General features: G+C 36.1%; 1 long non-coding RNA gene across 6 annotated transcripts; it reads left to right on the top strand.

Annotated features, from left to right (window-relative positions):
• Positions 1-1480: 1480 nt before the first annotated feature.
• On the top strand, positions 1481-12821 carry LOC124118487. 6 transcript variants are annotated; one of them, XR_007223182.1, is made up of 6 exons: positions 1513-1615; positions 3327-3433; positions 3629-3734; positions 4065-4157; positions 9037-9131; positions 12597-12821. It is a non-coding gene; the product is annotated as an uncharacterized LOC124118487 (long non-coding RNA). The 6 variants fall into 6 exon arrangements; XR_007223181.1 differs by having other exon boundaries at positions 3626-3734; XR_007223179.1 differs by lacking the exon at positions 3327-3433 and having other exon boundaries at positions 1481-1615; positions 3626-3734; positions 9037-9224.
• Positions 12822-18526: the final 5705 nt, after the last annotated feature.

The raw sequence follows: 18526 nt of genomic DNA, 5'->3' as shown, positions 1-18526 counted from the left end.
TGGATGGTCGATCATGAGATGCCAAGCTCCTTAACATTTTAATGCATTTAAATCATAATGATGATTATGAAAGAAATATTATCCAAGAATTATGAATACTATGTATAAAGTACCACACGCGCCAAAACATATTCACTGAGGGTCAAATGAGAATATACCGAGTTTGTTTGTTATGTAATGGAAAAATTATTGAAAGAACTGTTGTTAAATTTGATCATGTCTATTCAACCATCGTGGGGGTTGGGTTAGCCTTGCATGGCCGTTAAAGCGTTTGGTCGTCACGCCGAATGCCTGGGTTCGATTCCCCACATGGGTACAACCCGTGGATTGCCGTAAAAGGCGACTATGCTCACTCAGAAGATATCGCGAAAAGGGGAAACAAGCTGGAGTTTCGGAAAGGAGCTAGGATTAATAATAGGATTCATAATGATATATGCAAATATATTACGACAAGCACAAAGTTCTGTGGCTCACCTGTTTTTTCTGGAATATTTTCAAAATAATACAATTATTTATAAACAATATTACCACGAAAATTCCAACCTATTAACAGATGTTTCAATACAACAAAACAACATGCATGTTCAAGAGAAAGCAATACTAGTATTATAAGTAAAAACTCTGAGGTCATGATGATGCATTAAAAATAACTAATAAAAAATCTTAATTAAGTAATAGTAAATAATGTCATACTCGATATGGTTTACATGGCAACGATGTTTAGAATCGGATCAGAATTCATGTATCCAAATATGTAGAGACACCAGATTTTACCGGGGGCAAAATATTGCACCCTGTACGCATAACAATTATGAATGGACGCAAATGATATTCATTTGACACACAGGGGTATGGATGCTGGGATGATTAAATTGAAACTATAAGTTTGATTTGTATGATATTTCTGTTTCAATGTTCGGGCTTTCCATGTCAGATTTCTTTACTCAGTTTATTAAATTCCGTTTCAAACAAGAAAATCCCTTTCCGAAAGAACCAAAAGGACTCACGCATAATTTGTATATTTATTTTTGCTGTTGGTACAATGGTCACGAATATATTCCCGGGACCCCCAAAATTCATTACCGGCGGCCTCTACATAATCGAGTCTGGACCAGACAATCCATTGATCGACATCATGAGCATCGCTCCATGCCAGATAATCCAGTGATCGATGTTGTGATCACGCCGTCGAAGTATTCGAGTCTGATCACCCGATCCACTAAGTCGACTGTACGACCACCCCATGAGGGTGAACATGACAGTTAAAAAAAGCACCACGCAGCCACTCACAGTGCACCTTACATACGTCGTTTGGGTTGTTGTCTGTTATCGGCTGTGCTCCGTCTCTACGCCTTGCACATAATCGCAGAGCCTATGCAGCCTGTAACCATATTAACATCGACGTGCAATTCCATCGCTACAGTTTAGAAATACTACATAAAAAACATCAACATGTATTCATATACAATTAAATTTTGTAAAGTTGGAATGAACTGTTACGTATTCTTTCAAGAGTTGCCAATATAAAAAAAACATCATTCGAAACAAATCCGGGCCGCTTGGGCATGACCTTCACCTCTCCTTTCTCGTCCAGCAGCGCTCCGTCAGTCCAAGCGTAAGGCGTTTTATACATATTGTTTGGCTATGCACTATGATGTTCTTCTTATTGTTGCCTAACTGTTTTTAGTTTTGATTTATTAAATCGCATAATAGTATCCTCAATCTCATTGTTAATCTCATTTCACCATGTCTACAGATTTACTGTAGCCCACGTGCTGTGCCCACGTGTCGCCGTCCACCCGCGGCAATCAGGCATACTAATTTAGCTAATTTTGCCCGTCCGATCTCATAAATCGCCAAGGAATTTGTAGCCGTACACTAATTTATATGTGTATTAACATACTGGAATTGATTCAGTCCAAATCATGTGCAAAGTGAAGTACAGTAAGGCATATTTCATTCAAAATATGTTTGCACATTCTGCATGTTGATAACTCGTTGAGTATGCTTGTTGCGTCTCATTTGAAACAGTCATTGTCCTAATTTTATTTCTTAATTATGTATTTGGTGTTTCAAGAATATGTAGATCTACCATATTTTTGCTCATGATAAAATTTGCCTTGATAATCATCTTTCATAATTTGTCAACATCATGTTCAATTATTCATGCAAGTTATATAACGAACGACAATAAAAGAAATATTTATAATACTGAATGATACTGAAAGTACAGTCGGGCCCTGGTATCTTGCAGCAGACTTCTAATTATCTGCATGTTTGATATAGCAAGACATGGAAAGAGATACACATCAAGAAACAGAATCATAAATCCGTAGCAAGATGCTTCTGCATTGTGTGTACTGTCCACTTCTTTTTGCGTGTCAGATTAGATAAATTGATCCAGTTATCCTCCCTGAGCTTGGCCTGGATCCTTCTCGGAATTGCTCACAATCACTTATCTCCGACATCTTGCAAAAGTGTGATGTTATGTTTAGAGTTCTTTTTTTTTGTCTTACAAAAACAACAAAGTGATATTCTTGGCTCTTGTTAAGTACAGTCAAATCTCATTAATCCGACACTCGTTAATCCAACAAACAGCTTTATCCGACACTAATGATAGGAACCGATTTAATCAATGCTATTTAGCCCCTCAATCCGACAGTCTCGCACTCTGACTCCAACACCTAATTTGCAACGAATTACTGAAATCACTCATTAAAAGTCTCGTTAATCCGACACAGTGATCAGCGTCACCGATCCAGGAAATATGACCTACTTCTAGCACAAATTTGTTAGCAACTGTGAGCTGTTACTAGTAGGTACAAAGACGGTCACTTCGTCTCTGGAGACTAACATTTACTGCTACTACTAGCTAACGGCAAAGGAGCATGTCTTTGATTTTCATTGGTCAACGAGTCTACATAGACGATATGCAAGCCGGGCTGTCTCAACAGAAAATGAAAAGATTACCGCAGAGCAACTTCAGCCTGTAACCAGCTATCTTTCTAGATGTAGAAGTAGCACTTGAAATATACTGTGGTTGTTAAATAATTACAAATAGAATCTACATTATCATGAAGAAAATTATACGGTAACCATTGATCATTACATCACCAGCTGGTCACATGACCTCGTCATGCATCATCATCCACCACCATTTTGTGTAAGGTCACGTCATCTGTTCCACTCAACTTAGGCCTAGTTTAGGCTAGTTAGTTCTCTAAATAGAGCACAACAAACGTGGGTGTTTTCACAACAATAAATACTCTTCAATATTCCTGCCATTTCCACAAATGGGAACGTAATGTCGTGCATGTTTTCTTCAGGTAGCCTTGCATTCTTTGCGTCCCTAGAAACAACGTTGACGTGCACAAGCAAAGTCACGCATCATAAATGCCGTTTATTCTAAAAGAAAGAGTGATTTACCGCTAAGGTATGGCCTACTACCTATCGTATATTGTATTGGTATCAAGCGCCCATGTTTTAAGGTGAATCACTTGCGTCCAAAGACGATTGGGTCACGTTCCTTTTCATACTCGCTCGTTTCTTTTGGTCCAACTGGTAGTAATTACTAGTTATTACTGCTTACATAATATATATATATCGTATTTCGTTTACATTTCAGCAGTATGCATCTGAGGCAGAAAATTTATTCAAGCTCTGAAGTCCCAAACAACTGAAAATGCTCCAAAACACCATCACGTGACCCTGGTATTCTCAAAGTGCTGGTGAAAGTGATTGTTTTGTAAATGTTTGTTGATAGCAGAGAGGCTGATAGACTTTATAACAAGTCATGATCAACATTCCCTAACTGTTAGTTAATTACACTGGTCTACATCTGTATTGTTTCTTTGCAACTTCTGTCAACAAACTCAAATTTATCCATTTATACCTGAATAATTGTGTTGTTATAAGATTATGACTAGGCCTACAGCATCTAACTAACTGTAATCCGCTGGTAACTGAATGTCTGAAGACAAAATACCATTTTATTGATGAATGTATCTCCATTTAACTCATACAGTTTAGTGTAGGGTGTAATGTTTGAATGTTTTTGTTGACAGTAGCAGACACTACATCTGTCTATGAGCAATGGACAGAACTGAGAATACCTTATCATGAACAGTAGTGTGCACTGCTGGCAACATCCTGTTTTTGTAAGTATAATTGAATTCCCAATTATAATGTCATTGTACACACAAAAACAACATAGTGTAGTTTTTAAATAGTGATCTGTTTGGCAGTGTTTTATATATTGTATATTTTCCTTTTCATTTTGTCTACTGGCCTGCATTAGTCCTTGTCATTTTCCTGTTATTTCTGATACATTCCAAAATAAGATTTGTCTGTACAGTACCAGCACACTTTAATAAGGACTAAGAGCAAATGTGCATATTTCTCAGTGTTTTAGTCAATTTGTGTTGTACCCAAATAGAGGGAATATTGTTACTGTAGTTCTTGTCATTCATTGTCTTGGCAGCAAGTGCCACATGTTCAGTTATACAAACTTACCAAGTTACCAGTGAAGATCAGGGTCAGAATAGGTCTTCAGCAAACCATTCTTGCTTTAAGAGGTGACTATCCTTGTCATAAGAGGCGACTAACGCGATTGAGGGGTCAGGCTCACAGACTTTGTTAATGCATGTCATCGTATCCCTTTTGGATGGATTGATGCTCATGATGTCAATTACTGGATTGTCAGGTCCAGATTTCATTGTTTACAGGCAGCTGTCAAAGCACGAATATTGCTTAGTACAGCATTAAACAACAAACAAAGAAAGATAAAAGTTCAATTTTTTAAATAATCTTATACCCTAGTATTATAATGTGCTATTTTTATCGATTATTATGAATACAGACTGTTTGTATCAGTTTGTAAGAGACAAACCAAGATTCGTACAACTATCTGCACATGCTTGTCATAACACAATTAATACGGTATCTTCAGGTTATGTATGTTTGTAAAAAGTTTGCTAGAAAGTGTCAACTTTGGTTGTAAAATCAGTATGTTCCTCACGACAGAACTAAATGTGCACTACTTTGTTGTGGTATTTTTTGTTGAACTCGTCTCTGTCTTTCTCAAGTTATGTTTGTGCAAGGTGCCTACCTGTTTAGTTTAGACCTACATTGTAAATGTTGTGCACTAGACCATGGAGCCTGGTCACTACAGGGTTTACCCAAGCCTCTTAAAACTGGGGACAAATTTAATTTCTTATCTTAAATATATTGTCTTGTTTCTCTAATCATACTGTGAAAATTATGTTTTACGTACTTATCTACTCTCTGTGGAATTCCTAACCAATTAAATAAATATTTTTTATTATATTTGCAGATAACAAATTGCTATAGACAGAGCTCCTGATAAGCTTTTGGTGTTGTGGGTATTTTACCCATGCATTTTAAAATCATTGGGTATCAGTAATTCTATCTGGGTATTCAAATTTCTGTTACCCACTAGTTTTTACACATGTGGGTATTTAAGTTAAATATTTAAAAACACTATTCATTTAGTCCCTGCAAACTGGTGTCGTGTGGGTTCGAGAGCTTTATAGGACTCAAAAATACCACGATACTTCCACAAGAAAGTGTGATGGCAAATGATCATGATGTAACTGTCATCGTGGAGTTTGGCAAGGTTGACGGAATGCCCGTTTATAATTTCAAAATAAGTTGCTGATTTGCTAATCGAATACGCAGGGTTACTTCGCAATATTTTGATGATACGCATAAGTTTTATTTTTGTAGTGTATCTGTAATGTTCGTTGCGTATTTGATACGCTTGGATTATATTTTACTGTGTATTTCTGCATTTCTGATGCCTATTTCACGCAGATACGCAACTTTTCTGGAGCTCTGTATAGACTATTAAGGCAACTGCTATGTTATATTCTAACTCTTGACTTGATAATGGGACTCACCAGACTCTGCACTTGATACACAATGAAGTATCAACGTCTTTTCATTTCAGAATTGAAGTAGCAAGCGATAGCCTGTTGTCTGTTACTTTAAAGTATACTATAATGCATGTACTAATTCTTTATACTGTCAACATATACTGACATGATGCAAGTGTCCGTATAAACGAGGCACCACTGTAACATGTTTTGCTTGAGCAATTCTTCCTGAAAAGACCCCAAATTTGAAACGCAAGTCTAGTAATATTGTGCTCGATGTAGTAAGTCCAATTAATAATAGTCAATATGACAACACTAAAACCCTGTTCGGACTAGTTGACCCATCATTTTTAGGCACAGACTGCTCATGTAATTCAATATATGGTGACAATATTGCACGAGGTTCTGTTTTGTGTATTTCAATAACTTGCGCATTTATGAACTTTAACCTTAATGTAATCCTTTAATCCAGTGATGTTTTATTTTTACATTTCTTAAATAACCTACAATTGTTATGAAGCTGTCATTTTTTGTGTGGTCCCAGGAATAAAGTCACCAGAAATGCATTCAAAATTTTTATCTGATTTTGAGCATGACGAACATGGCAGATATGTTTAAAATGTTGTTTTCTTCCACTACTCAGACATTTAAGTTATTGTACAGTAAGTCGTCTGTAAAAACATGTCGATTCTTTTGTTTGCATATTTAGCTATTCCAGAACTGTTAGATGATATTAAATTTCCGTAGAAGGGTTTTATTTCCATCTATAATGTCATTATGGTATACCAGTGTGTATGACAATTGTTTTGAAATTCATCAATATCTTCAAATATGATCTATTGTATCCAGTGACTGACATGTTAGAAAGAAGAAAGTTAGGCAGCACCCAATCAGAGAGAGTACCATTAGACACATGTGATCAAGTCCAATTCAACACATTGCCCTTACGTATAATGGTCTCTGTCCAACATTTTTCACGGATCTCTGTGTTTGAAAACCAACTCATCCTGATAACAGGTTTCTGATTATATTGCCTATTCACTTACACAAGATACACAATTTTGAGTAATAAACAGTTGAATGTAGAAATCAGTTAATGTTGACAGGAAGAGAACAATCATTATCTTAGGGTTATGTTAAATATCATTAAGGCTTTAATGACTTGTTGACAAATAAGGAATACCGTATTCAACATAATAAGCGCCCAGGGCGCTCTCAAAATTAGAAATAGGGGGCGCTTATTAGAATATTATTTTGAGTTGAAAGATCGTAAATTTTGTGGTTTATGCTAACAGCCTGAAATCTTTACATACGACAGATATATTTTTCAAGAATTTAATTGCCCATAATTAAGGGTGATATAACACATGAGTTCGTATTTTACACAAATAAATAAGTCTTGTGTACATTCATCAATTGGAAGGGGTGCTGATTGGGATTGTTCACTAGCCAATATATTAGCAAATAGCCCCATGGGCGCTTATTAGATCGGGGCGCTTATTACGTCGAATGCGGTATACGCATTTATTCACATAAATATTCTGCCTCTGTGGTTTCCCTTTGTATAAGCATGTAGCATAGAATCTACCTTGCCCAGTGTATAATGTTGCTGCCCCTGTATTTCTTTTGGGTCACATTTGTGTCAGTTATTTTGTCTTTAGTTTATCATTAAATTAATCTACATATGAATATAAGTTGAAGTGCAAAATCATACATGTTTAAATCTAAAATCTATTTGGCAGGGGACGAGCGAATTTAATATCTGAATTAAAAAGAAAAGAAAAGTATTCATTAAACAAGCAAAAACACATGATGAGACATTTGAAATAGCAAAAGTAAACTTCACACCTTTGGAAAATAATTATCAATATAATTAATACCAAGTGAATATATATTAGACAACTACTTTCTCGAAACATTATTCATTATCATTATTTCTCATCCATTCATTCTTGAAAACCTGTGTGTTTCTGTGTTTTGAAAAGGTAGTCATAACATCCTTTGTTATAGCAGCGAAATGAAAGCATGAAGGATATATTTCGGATTTTACAAAAAGCTCACCTGTGTTATGTTATTAGGAAATATTTTTAGTATTATTTCTTTTAATTTTCATAATGATTGTGTCACTAAATAACATATTTATTCGTATTTCAATAATTTTGATAAAAAATCATGAGTAGGTATTTCTCTAGTTGCAACAGAAAACAATTCCTAAATCATGACAGTATTAATGCTGACAAAAATTAATGCCATCATTATAGTAATCGTTTCCTTCAAATAATTGGCACCTTTCTTGAAACAGTGCAAGGTGTGATGGGGGGAGGTATGTGTTGTGTGTCGTGAACAGTTCCACTTATTGTATACGCAGCGAGCTATGCGCGTTTGCAGACAACTGTAGACAGGAGTCGAGTTTAAGATATTCGTACTTCCACTGTTGAAGATTTCAATCTTAGATAAGCCGTCTTACATTCGTGCTAAGATGGGTTTGTGAAAGTGGCATAGGACAATTGTATGGTGATTGTAAAATTGATTGTAGCCGCCTAAGATTGATTGTAACTAAGATTGTTCTGTGCAACTAGGCCCAGGTGTCGGTAACTTTTAGGTGAGGTTAGGTCGCACCCAGTGCAGGTAACATTTCCAGCCATAAGTGGAAAACTGAATTCTTTTAGAACTGGCTGCAAGTCTTTTCGAATCCAGGAAACAAAAGTTCATGAAAGTAGTGAAATACACAGGTGGTCTGAATGCATTGAACTTGCAGGACTCTTCACAATTACCACTAGAACAGTCACTCATGAGGTTACAATCACAACAGACACTTTGAGACTTCTGTTTAAGGTTGTTTACTTGATATCATGATATGAAAAGGCATGTACAGATTCACACAAAATAAATTCTGGAGCACATTCTCAAGGGGTTTTTTTTCTTTGAATTTATTTAATATTCAAAATAACTGAAAATAAAGTGTTTCAATTTATGCTTAACTAGTGCAGCCAATATTTTGGTGGTGCAACCTGCTTAGTTCACTTCGTTGCGCCTTGTGCAGGTGGTAAGACCCTGAATTATAGACCAAGGCCCCAATGACTGTATGACTATGGAGTAGCATTGATTATCATTGTTATTTTTGTCATATTTTTTATTTCAGTTGGCACACAATAGCATCCCTCCTGATCAAGTGAAAAGGAATCCTATGACACCGCTTGATCTTTGTCTGACATGGAAATCTGCAAATCAAATAAGGTGGAAGAATAACATCTGGTTAAAAAAATTATGTGGAAAAGTCAGCGGGTCAGAAATCACCCACATAACTGCTGTTATCTGAACACAGTTCAGGTTTGATATCCATGAACTTTTCAGGTATTGAGGGGTTGTGGGGTCCAAAGTCATCTGAAAATTATTGAACACATGAATAATGGACATGAAATGTAAATTACAACATAAAATAGAATGGTCATGTGTGTAAAGACATGTCATGTTCAATGGTCACTTTCAAATTTATCTTCTTTTAAGGTGGTCGAAAATAACATGGCTACAAATATACCAACACACTTTTGTTGATATATTTTAACCAAATTCAGTCTGTAGATGTGTTATGTTCAGGTACCAAGCGCTGAAGTCAGCTAATGTTTGTTTGTATTAACCTTCAGTTGTTAAAAACTTTTACTTTTCTGACAATCCCAGCCGTGGTGTCTCTAGATTAATGTTCACAAAAATCAGTCCACCTTGGTGATTCTGTGTTAGAATAGGTCCACTGCAACCTATCCTTGTTATAAGGGACGAGTTAAGTGATTGGGTGGTCAGGTTCGGTGACTTGGTTAGTTGCTTGTTATTGTAACAAGATGACAGTGATAATATCACTGGTTTTTCCAGGCCAGACTGAATTATTTCCAGGTTATCTTCATATAGCTGATAAAATATATATGGCGGACTGCTGTGTTTAATAAAACTAAGACAATCACTGAAATCAGATCAGATTCTAAATATGGCCGCCATGTCAACCATATTGAATTTGTCAATGATGCTAAATTATATTACATTGTACTTTGGGGCATAGTATGATTTTTGTAACTGCTGTTACTTTTGTTCTTCACATGTGCCCCCTTATCTACATTTAATGCATTTTCGTTTAGTCCTTTTGGTTTTATGCATATACCGGTAAATTGGAGTGATGAATGAATTGGACAAAATATCAACACTGTAAATGGTGACACAGGAGTGTATTAAATGTTATGAATTTATCTAAGTGTTATAATAAAAATGACTTTAAGAAAACAGCCACATAAGTACCATTTATCAGAGCGGCAAATCAGTTCTAGAAATGTGAATTTTATTGGGATTCCAAACTGTATATTTGTTCAAGATAAGGATTTGAAATATCTGATGTTGGTTCTTTTTGTAATGTTGGAAGATAAACATAAATACAGTCATCCCTTGCTAAAACACCCTTCATGATACCACAGATTGGGTTAAACTTCAGGTAAAATATATGGGTCACATAAATTTAAATACTTCTCCTTTCTTCCCCCCCCCCCCCAAAAAAAAAACAACAACACATTTTTAAGCATATCAACAATTCTGCTCTGAATTTATGCAAGTTTTTTATTTTTATAAATGTTTTTATTGTTCCCAGAGTTGTAGATTAATACAGTATTCCGTCAAAAACATATTTCGGTTTGCATAGAATGGCACAATACACTCTTTAGAATATAAAAGGGTTGAAAACAAACATTGTCCTATTTCAAACCAAAATGGTTGCAACACACAGTCAGACTCAAACATATCATGTATCAACAGAGAGCTATGAATAAAATGCTGAGAATAAAGGTAACCATTTTTTGTTAAAGTTACTTTTGTCATCCTTTTTTATAGCAATAAATTTCTCGATTGAATATATGTTTTTAAACAATTTTAAAAGTATATCTAATTTTGATTTGGTTCCTTTAATTCCACTTACATGAATATGCCTTTTTCCCAATAAAACTATATGATTGAATAAAGTATTAGAGTAGTTAGAACCAAACCAAATAAGATATTTTGTCAATTTAATTTTTTGTGGAAGATAATTGTTAAGGCAAAGTTCGAGATCATTCCAAAATTGTTTAGTTTCATTACATTCCCAAAAGACATGGCTGACGTCCTCATTGACAGCATTACAAAAGTTACAAACACAGTTGTCTACAAGATTCATTGTTAATAGTTCCTTATTTGTGTAGATAATTCCATGTAGAAATCTGTATTGAAAATCTAAAAGTTTTACATCCTTCAGTTTATATCTATAAACAGTAAATATCGTTTTCCAATTAAAATCACAGTGAAAAATTGGTTGCCATTTATTACAAACTTTAAGATTATTTTCATTTGATATTAATTTATCATAAAAGATTCTAGCGCCTTTTACAGGCTTAGTCAGATCACTTAAGCAACTGTTTATATACAAATTCTGTAAAATAATTTTCTAGTTTTCTTGATTGTTATTTTCCATGATTCTGGTATATGCAATTTATGCAAGTTAGTCCTGTTGTAAGGATGCACAGATGGTCATGAAGAGTGTTCATTGTATACATCTAGACTTTGGACATATGTTTGCAATCTATTTGATTAAGTTTAGTCATATTTTTATTTGAAATACTATGTGCTTCTTAAAACACTTGCCTTCAAATATTTGTACTTATGTTTTTGATCGTGCAACTTTCTATGTACTTATCGGGTTGGAATGATCAAAAGGGTAGCAGTTGCTAAGCATAATGCCAGATAATAAATCTTGAAAGTGTGCTTTCACTAATTGTTGTATCAATAGGCAGAGAAATGTGTGAATGTAAAATATTTGAAATATTTCATTTGAGGTTTGAGATTAAATGCAAATTTTACAGTATTTTAATGTCCAGGTTCGAGATATCGTCTGCATGTCAATCTACAATGATGAGTTATCTGTTGTGAGCACCTCCTCAGAAACTACTGGACCACTGAAGCTGAAACTTCGCATTTGTTGATCACATCAGAATTTGTTCAAGACGTTCAAATCCAAATTCCAGTATGATCTTTGCACTTAAACTACACTGGTAGCTGAAACTTCTTATTGCCATTATTCAGTCAGTTTTGTACAAGTTCTAATGAAATTTGGGAGTAAAAAAATATTTCTGATTTTTCATAATTCATAATTTTGACCTTGCTTTAACCATGCTTTTAAATTCTATCAAAATGCATATTTGTGTATGTTATGGGATTCAAAAAATATTTCTGTTTTTTCATAATTCATAATTTTGACCTTGCTTTGACCATGCTTTTAAATTCTATCAAAATGCATATTTGGCAATGTAAACTTCTCTAAATTTGCCAGACTGAGGGAGCTGAATTTGTGCCGTGTGTGTTTCTCCTCAAGATGACAGCATGATTTGTTCAGATATTTTAGTGTTTTTAGTCCTCAGTATTTATATGGAAAATATAAAAAATATATATATGCAGGGTAGCAATGATAGTCTCTGTATAGTGGTTGTCTCTTTTGTCATTATAAAGTGTTGACTACATGTCCAGGTGAGCTACACTGTTGTAGCACTATTTTTAACCAGCCTATGGGCTATCATTACCAAATTCATTCACCTATCTTTGGCAAATATTGTAGCCTTATAGATAAGAAGAATAAAATAATAATCTGTATGTTTAAATTATACATTTAACTCGTTCAGTTTTGTTTTTTTGTGGTTTCAGATATCCGCTTTAATGAAGTCATGAACTGGACGCTGCGCTCTTGATTCCAGCACTAATATTGTCATGACCAAATGTTAATAATTTTCATATTCAGCAAGTTGAAGATGACTGACACCATCTTTAAGTTTCACAAATATGTTATTCAGAAGTTTTTTGTTTTCACTACTGATTTATATATAGTATTAAAAAATGGATTTCTGCAATAGAATAAAGTATTGAAATACATGTGATACTAGTTGTGTTTCCGTCACCATAGTGTGGATGTTTTATGCTGTTTGGCTGTTTGAGAGAAAAGTTGGCCTAATGGTCTAAAATGCTTCAACACTGCAGAGTTGTGTCGATTGGTTATGTGAGGATCCATTCTGATCACTGGTTTGGAGAATAGTGACCTAAAGCTGAACAGATGGACATGTGGCAGTGTGATTTGTAAGGGAGACACAAATTTATGCAACCACATGAGGTATTGTGGTGCTGATACGAAGGGTCGTATTCTGGATTTCAACCCATGACCAGGACATCCTGGCACTAACTGCACATCAGGTTCCATCAACCATGACAAGTGGGCCACCTGTGCACCCAAGTTTCTCTCACTCTACTTTGGCATAATTGCAGTACCATAAAGACAGAAATTAATAAGTAGGGTCTGTGTGGCTAAGAAAGCAGTTTCTTGTCACTTTTCAGCATGTATTGGGTAACCCTAGCACCTTGAGATACAGTAACACCTGCGTCTGTATCAGGAATGACCCAGTTTTATATCACAATTAGACATATATTGGGAAGGAACACTAACCTTAGAACCTTACGATTCTTCTGAGGGTTCTTTTGAGATACCGCAACAGCTGTGTCTGATTCCAGAAAAATCCAGTTTTACATCACTGTCGGACATGCATCTGGTAGAAACCCTAACCCTAGCACCTCATGATTCATGTTTCTGTTGAGATTTTGGTACATCTGCGCCTGATTCAAGGATAATCCAGTTTTACATCACTGTCGGACATATATTGTGTAGAAACCTTAACCCTAGCACCTTATCATTTATGTTTCTGTTGAGATTTCATAACATCAGCGTCTGTATCGGGAATAACCCACTTTTACATCACTGTCGGACATATAATGGGTAGAAACCCTAACCCTAGCACCTTACCATTCATGTTTCTGTTGAGATTTCATAACATGTGCGTCTGTATCAGGAATAACCCACTTTTACATCACTGTCGGACATATATTGAGTAGAAGCCCTAACCCTAGCACCTTATCATTCATGTTTCTGTTGAGATTTCATAACATCATCGTCTGTATCAGGAATAACTCACTTTTACATCACTGTCGGACATATAATGGGTAGAAACCCTAACCCTAGCACCTTACCATTCATGTTTCTGTTGAGATACGAAAACATCTGCGCCTGATTCAAGAATAATCCAGTTTTACATCACTGTCGGGCATATATTGTGTAGAAACCTTAACCCTAGCACCTGATCATTTATGTTTCTGTTGAGATTTCATAACATCAGCGTCTGTATCGGGAATAACCCACTTTTACATCACTGTCGGACATATAATGGGTAGAAACCCTAACCCTAGCACCTTACCATTCATGTTTCTGTTGAGATTTCATAACATGTGCGTCTGTATCAGGAATAACCCACTTTTACATCACTGTCGGACATATATTGAGTAGAAGCCCTAACCCTAGCACCTTATCATTCATGTTTCTGTTGAGATTTCATAACATCATCGTCTGTATCAGGAATAACTCACTTTTACATCACTGTCGGACATATAATGGGTAGAAACCCTAACCCTAGCACCTTACCATTCATGTTTCTGTTGAGATACGAAAACATCTGCGCCTGATTCAAGAATAATCCAGTTTTACATCACTGTCGGGCATATATTGTGTAGAAACCTTAACCCTAGCACCTGATCATTTATGTTTCTGTTGAGATTTCATAACATCAGCGTCTGTATCGGGAATAACCCACTTTTACATCACTGTCGGACATATAATGGGTAGAAACCCTAACCCTAGCACCTTACCATTCATGTTTCTGTTGAGATTTCATAACATGTGCGTCTGTATCAGGAATAACCCACTTTTACATCACTGTCGGACATATATTGAGTAGAAGCCCTAACCCTAGCACCTTATCATTCATGTTTCTGTTGAGATTTCATAACATCATCGTCTGTATCAGGAATAACTCACTTTTACATCACTGTCGGACATAAAATGGGTAGAAACCCTAACCCTAGCACCTTACCATTCATGTTTCTGTTGAGATACGAAAACATCTGCGCCTGATTCAAGAATAATCCAGTTTTACATCACTGTCGGACATGTATTGAGTATAAACCCTAACCCTAGCACCTGATCATTCATGTTTCTGCTGAGATACGAAAACATCTGCGCCTGGTTCAAGAATAATCCACTTTTACATCACTGTCGGACATATATTGAGTAGAAACCCTAACCCTAGAACCTTATCATTCATGTTTCTGTTGAGATTTCGTGACATCTGCGCCTGATTCAAGGATAATCCAGTTTTACATCACTGTCGGGCATATACTGAGTAGAAACCCTAACCCTAGCACCTGATCATTCATGTTTCTGTTGAGATACGAAAACATCTGCGCCTGGTTCAAGAATAATCCAGTTTTACATCACTGTCGGACATATATTGAGTAGAAACCCTAACCCTAGAACCTTATCATTCATGTTTCTGTTGAGATTTCGTGACATCTGCGTCTGATTCAAGGATAATCCAGTTTTACATCACTGTCGGGCATATATTGTGTAGAAACCTTAACCCTAGCACCTGATCATTCATGTTTCTGTTGAGATACGAAAACATCTGCGCCTGGTTCAAGAATAATCCACTTTTACATCACTGTCGGACATGTATTGAGTATAAACCCTAACCCTAGCACCTGATCATTCATGTTTCTGCTGAGATACGAAAACATCTGCGCCTGGTTCAAGAATAATCCAGTTTTACATCACTGTCGGACATATATTGAGTAGAAACCCTAACCCTAGAACCTTATCATTCATGTTTCTGTTGAGATTTCGTGACATCTGCGTCTGATTCAAGGATAATCCAGTTTTACATCACTGTCGGGCATATACTGAGTAGAAACCCTAACCCTAGCACCTGATCATTCATGTTTCTGTTGAGATACGAAAACATCTGCGCCTGGTTCAAGAATAATCCAGTTTTACATCACTGTCGGACATATATTGAGTAGAAACCCTAACCCTAGAACATTATCATTCATGTTTCTGTTGAGATACGAAAACATCTGCGCCTGATTCAAGGATAATCCAGTTTTACATCACTGTCGGACATATATTGTGTAGAAACCTTAACCCTAGCACCTTATCATTTATGTTTCTGTTGAGATTTCATAACATCAGCGTCTGTATCAGGAATAACCCACTTTTACATCACTGTCGGACATATAATGGGTAGAGACCCTAACCCTAGCACCTTATCATTCATGTTTCTGTTGAGATTTCGTGACATCTGCGTCTGATTCAAGGATAATCCAGTTTTACATCACTGTCGGGCATATACTGAGTAGAAACCCTAACCCTAGCACCTGATCATTCATGTTTCTGTTGAGATACGAAAACATCTGCGCCTGATTCAAGAATAATCCACTTTTACATCACTGTCGGACATATATTGAGTAGAAACCCTAACCCTAGAACCTTATCATTTATGTTTCTGTTGAGATTTCGTGACATCTGCGCCTGATTCAAGGATAATCCAGTTTTACATCACTGTCGGACATATATTGTGTAGAAACCTTAACCCTAGCACCTTATCATTTATGTTTCTGCTGAGATTTCATAACATCAGCGTCTGTATCAGGAATAACCCACTTTTACATCACTGTCGGACATATAATGGGTAGAAACCCTAACCCAAGCACCTTATCATTCATGTTTCTGTTGAGATTTCGTGATAGCAGCGTCTGTATCGGGAAAAACCCAGTTTTACATCACTGTCGGACATATATTTGGTAGATACCCTAACCCTAGCACCTTATCATTCGTGTTTATGTTGAGATTTCGTGATAGCAGCGTCTGTATCGTGAATAACCCAGTTTTACATCACTGTCGGACATATATTGAGTAGCAACCTTAACCCTAGAACCTTATCATTCATGTTTCTGTTGAGATTTCGTGACATCTGCGCCTGATTCAAGGATAATCCAGTTTTATATCACTGTCGGACATATATTGTGTAGAAACCTTAACCCTAGCACCTTATCATTTATGTTTCTGTTGAAATTTCATAACATCAGCGTCTGTATCAGGAATAACCCACTTTTACATCACTGTCGGGCATATACTGGGTAGAAACCCTAACCCTAGAACCTTACCATTCATGTTTCTGTTGAGATTTCATAACATGTGCGTCTGTATCAGGAATAACCCACTTTTACATCACTGTCGGACATATATTGAGTAGAAACCCTAACCCTAGCACCTTATTATTCGTGTTTCTGTTGAGATACGAAAACATCTGCGCCTGATTCAAGAATAATCCACTTTTACATCACTGTCGGACATATATTGAGTAGAAACCCTAACCCTAGCACCTTATCATTTATGTTTCTGTTGAGATTTCGTGACATCTGCGCCTGATTCAAGGATAATCCAGTTTTATATCACTGTCGGACATATATTGTGTAGAAACCTTAACCCTAGCACCTTATCATTTATGTTTCTGTTGAAATTTCATAACATCAGCGTCTGTATCAGGAATAACCCACTTTTACATCACTGTCGGGCATATACTGGGTAGAAACCCTAACCCTAGAACCTTACCATTCATGTTTCTGTTGAGATTTCATAACATGTGCGTCTGTATCAGGAATAACCCACTTTTACATCACTGTCGGACATATATTGAGTAGAAACCCTAACCCTAGCACCTTATTATTCGTGTTTCTGTTGAGATACGAAAACATCTGCGCCTGATTCAAGAATAATCCACTTTTACATCACTGTCGGACATATATTGAGTAGAAACCCTAACCCTAGCACCTTATCATTTATGTTTCTGTTGAGATTTCGTGACATCTGCGTCTGATTCAAGAATAATCCAGTTTTACATCAGTGCCGGACATATATTGGGAGAAACCCTAACCCTAGCACCTTATCATTCATGTTTCTGTTGAAATTTCGTGACATCTGCGTCTGATTCAAGGATAATCGAGTTTTACATCACTGTCGGACATATATTGTGTAGAAACCTTTACCCTAGCACCTTATCATTTATGTTTCTGTTGAGATTTCATAACATCATCGTCTGTATCAGGAATAACCCACTTTTACATCACTGTCGGACATATAATGGGTAGAAACCCTAACCCTAGCACCTTACCATTCATGTTTCTGTTGAGATACGAAAACATCTGCGCCTGATTCAAGAATAATCCAGTTTTACATCAGTGCCGGACATATATTGGGTAGAAAACCTCACCCTAGCACCTCATGATTCACGTTTATGTTGAGATACGAGAACATCAGCGTCTGTATTTAGGAATAACCCAGTTGTAAATCACTGTCAGGCATATATTGGGTAGAAACCTTAACCCAAATAGGGCGGTTACATATCTGTGGCGGCATCAGACTTGACATATATAACCTAACCCTAGCTCTTCCTGATGCGGTATGTTGGCGAACCATAACGTCTACAGTATTCAAATGGGGTTAATATCATGTATGACATAACACCATACGCGCATGTGCCTATAATTAGCTTTGTTAAGAAACATTTTTTAATATATTCATTGAGTATCATGTAATAACTCAATTACTTTTTACTTGTTTGAAGTTGTTTGTGTGCTGTATTGTTGCAAGATTCTTTAGTATATGACTGGTGGTATTATTGTTGAATGAATACTTTTGTTAC

This window comes from Haliotis rufescens, unplaced genomic scaffold, assembly GCF_023055435.1.
Source record: "Haliotis rufescens isolate VD_foot unplaced genomic scaffold, xgHalRufe1.0.p SCAF_3, whole genome shotgun sequence".
NCBI classification, from domain to species: domain Eukaryota; kingdom Metazoa; phylum Mollusca; class Gastropoda; order Lepetellida; family Haliotidae; genus Haliotis; species Haliotis rufescens.
Note: the sequence above shows the minus strand (reverse complement) of the source record. Positions and strands in the feature narration are given on the sequence as shown.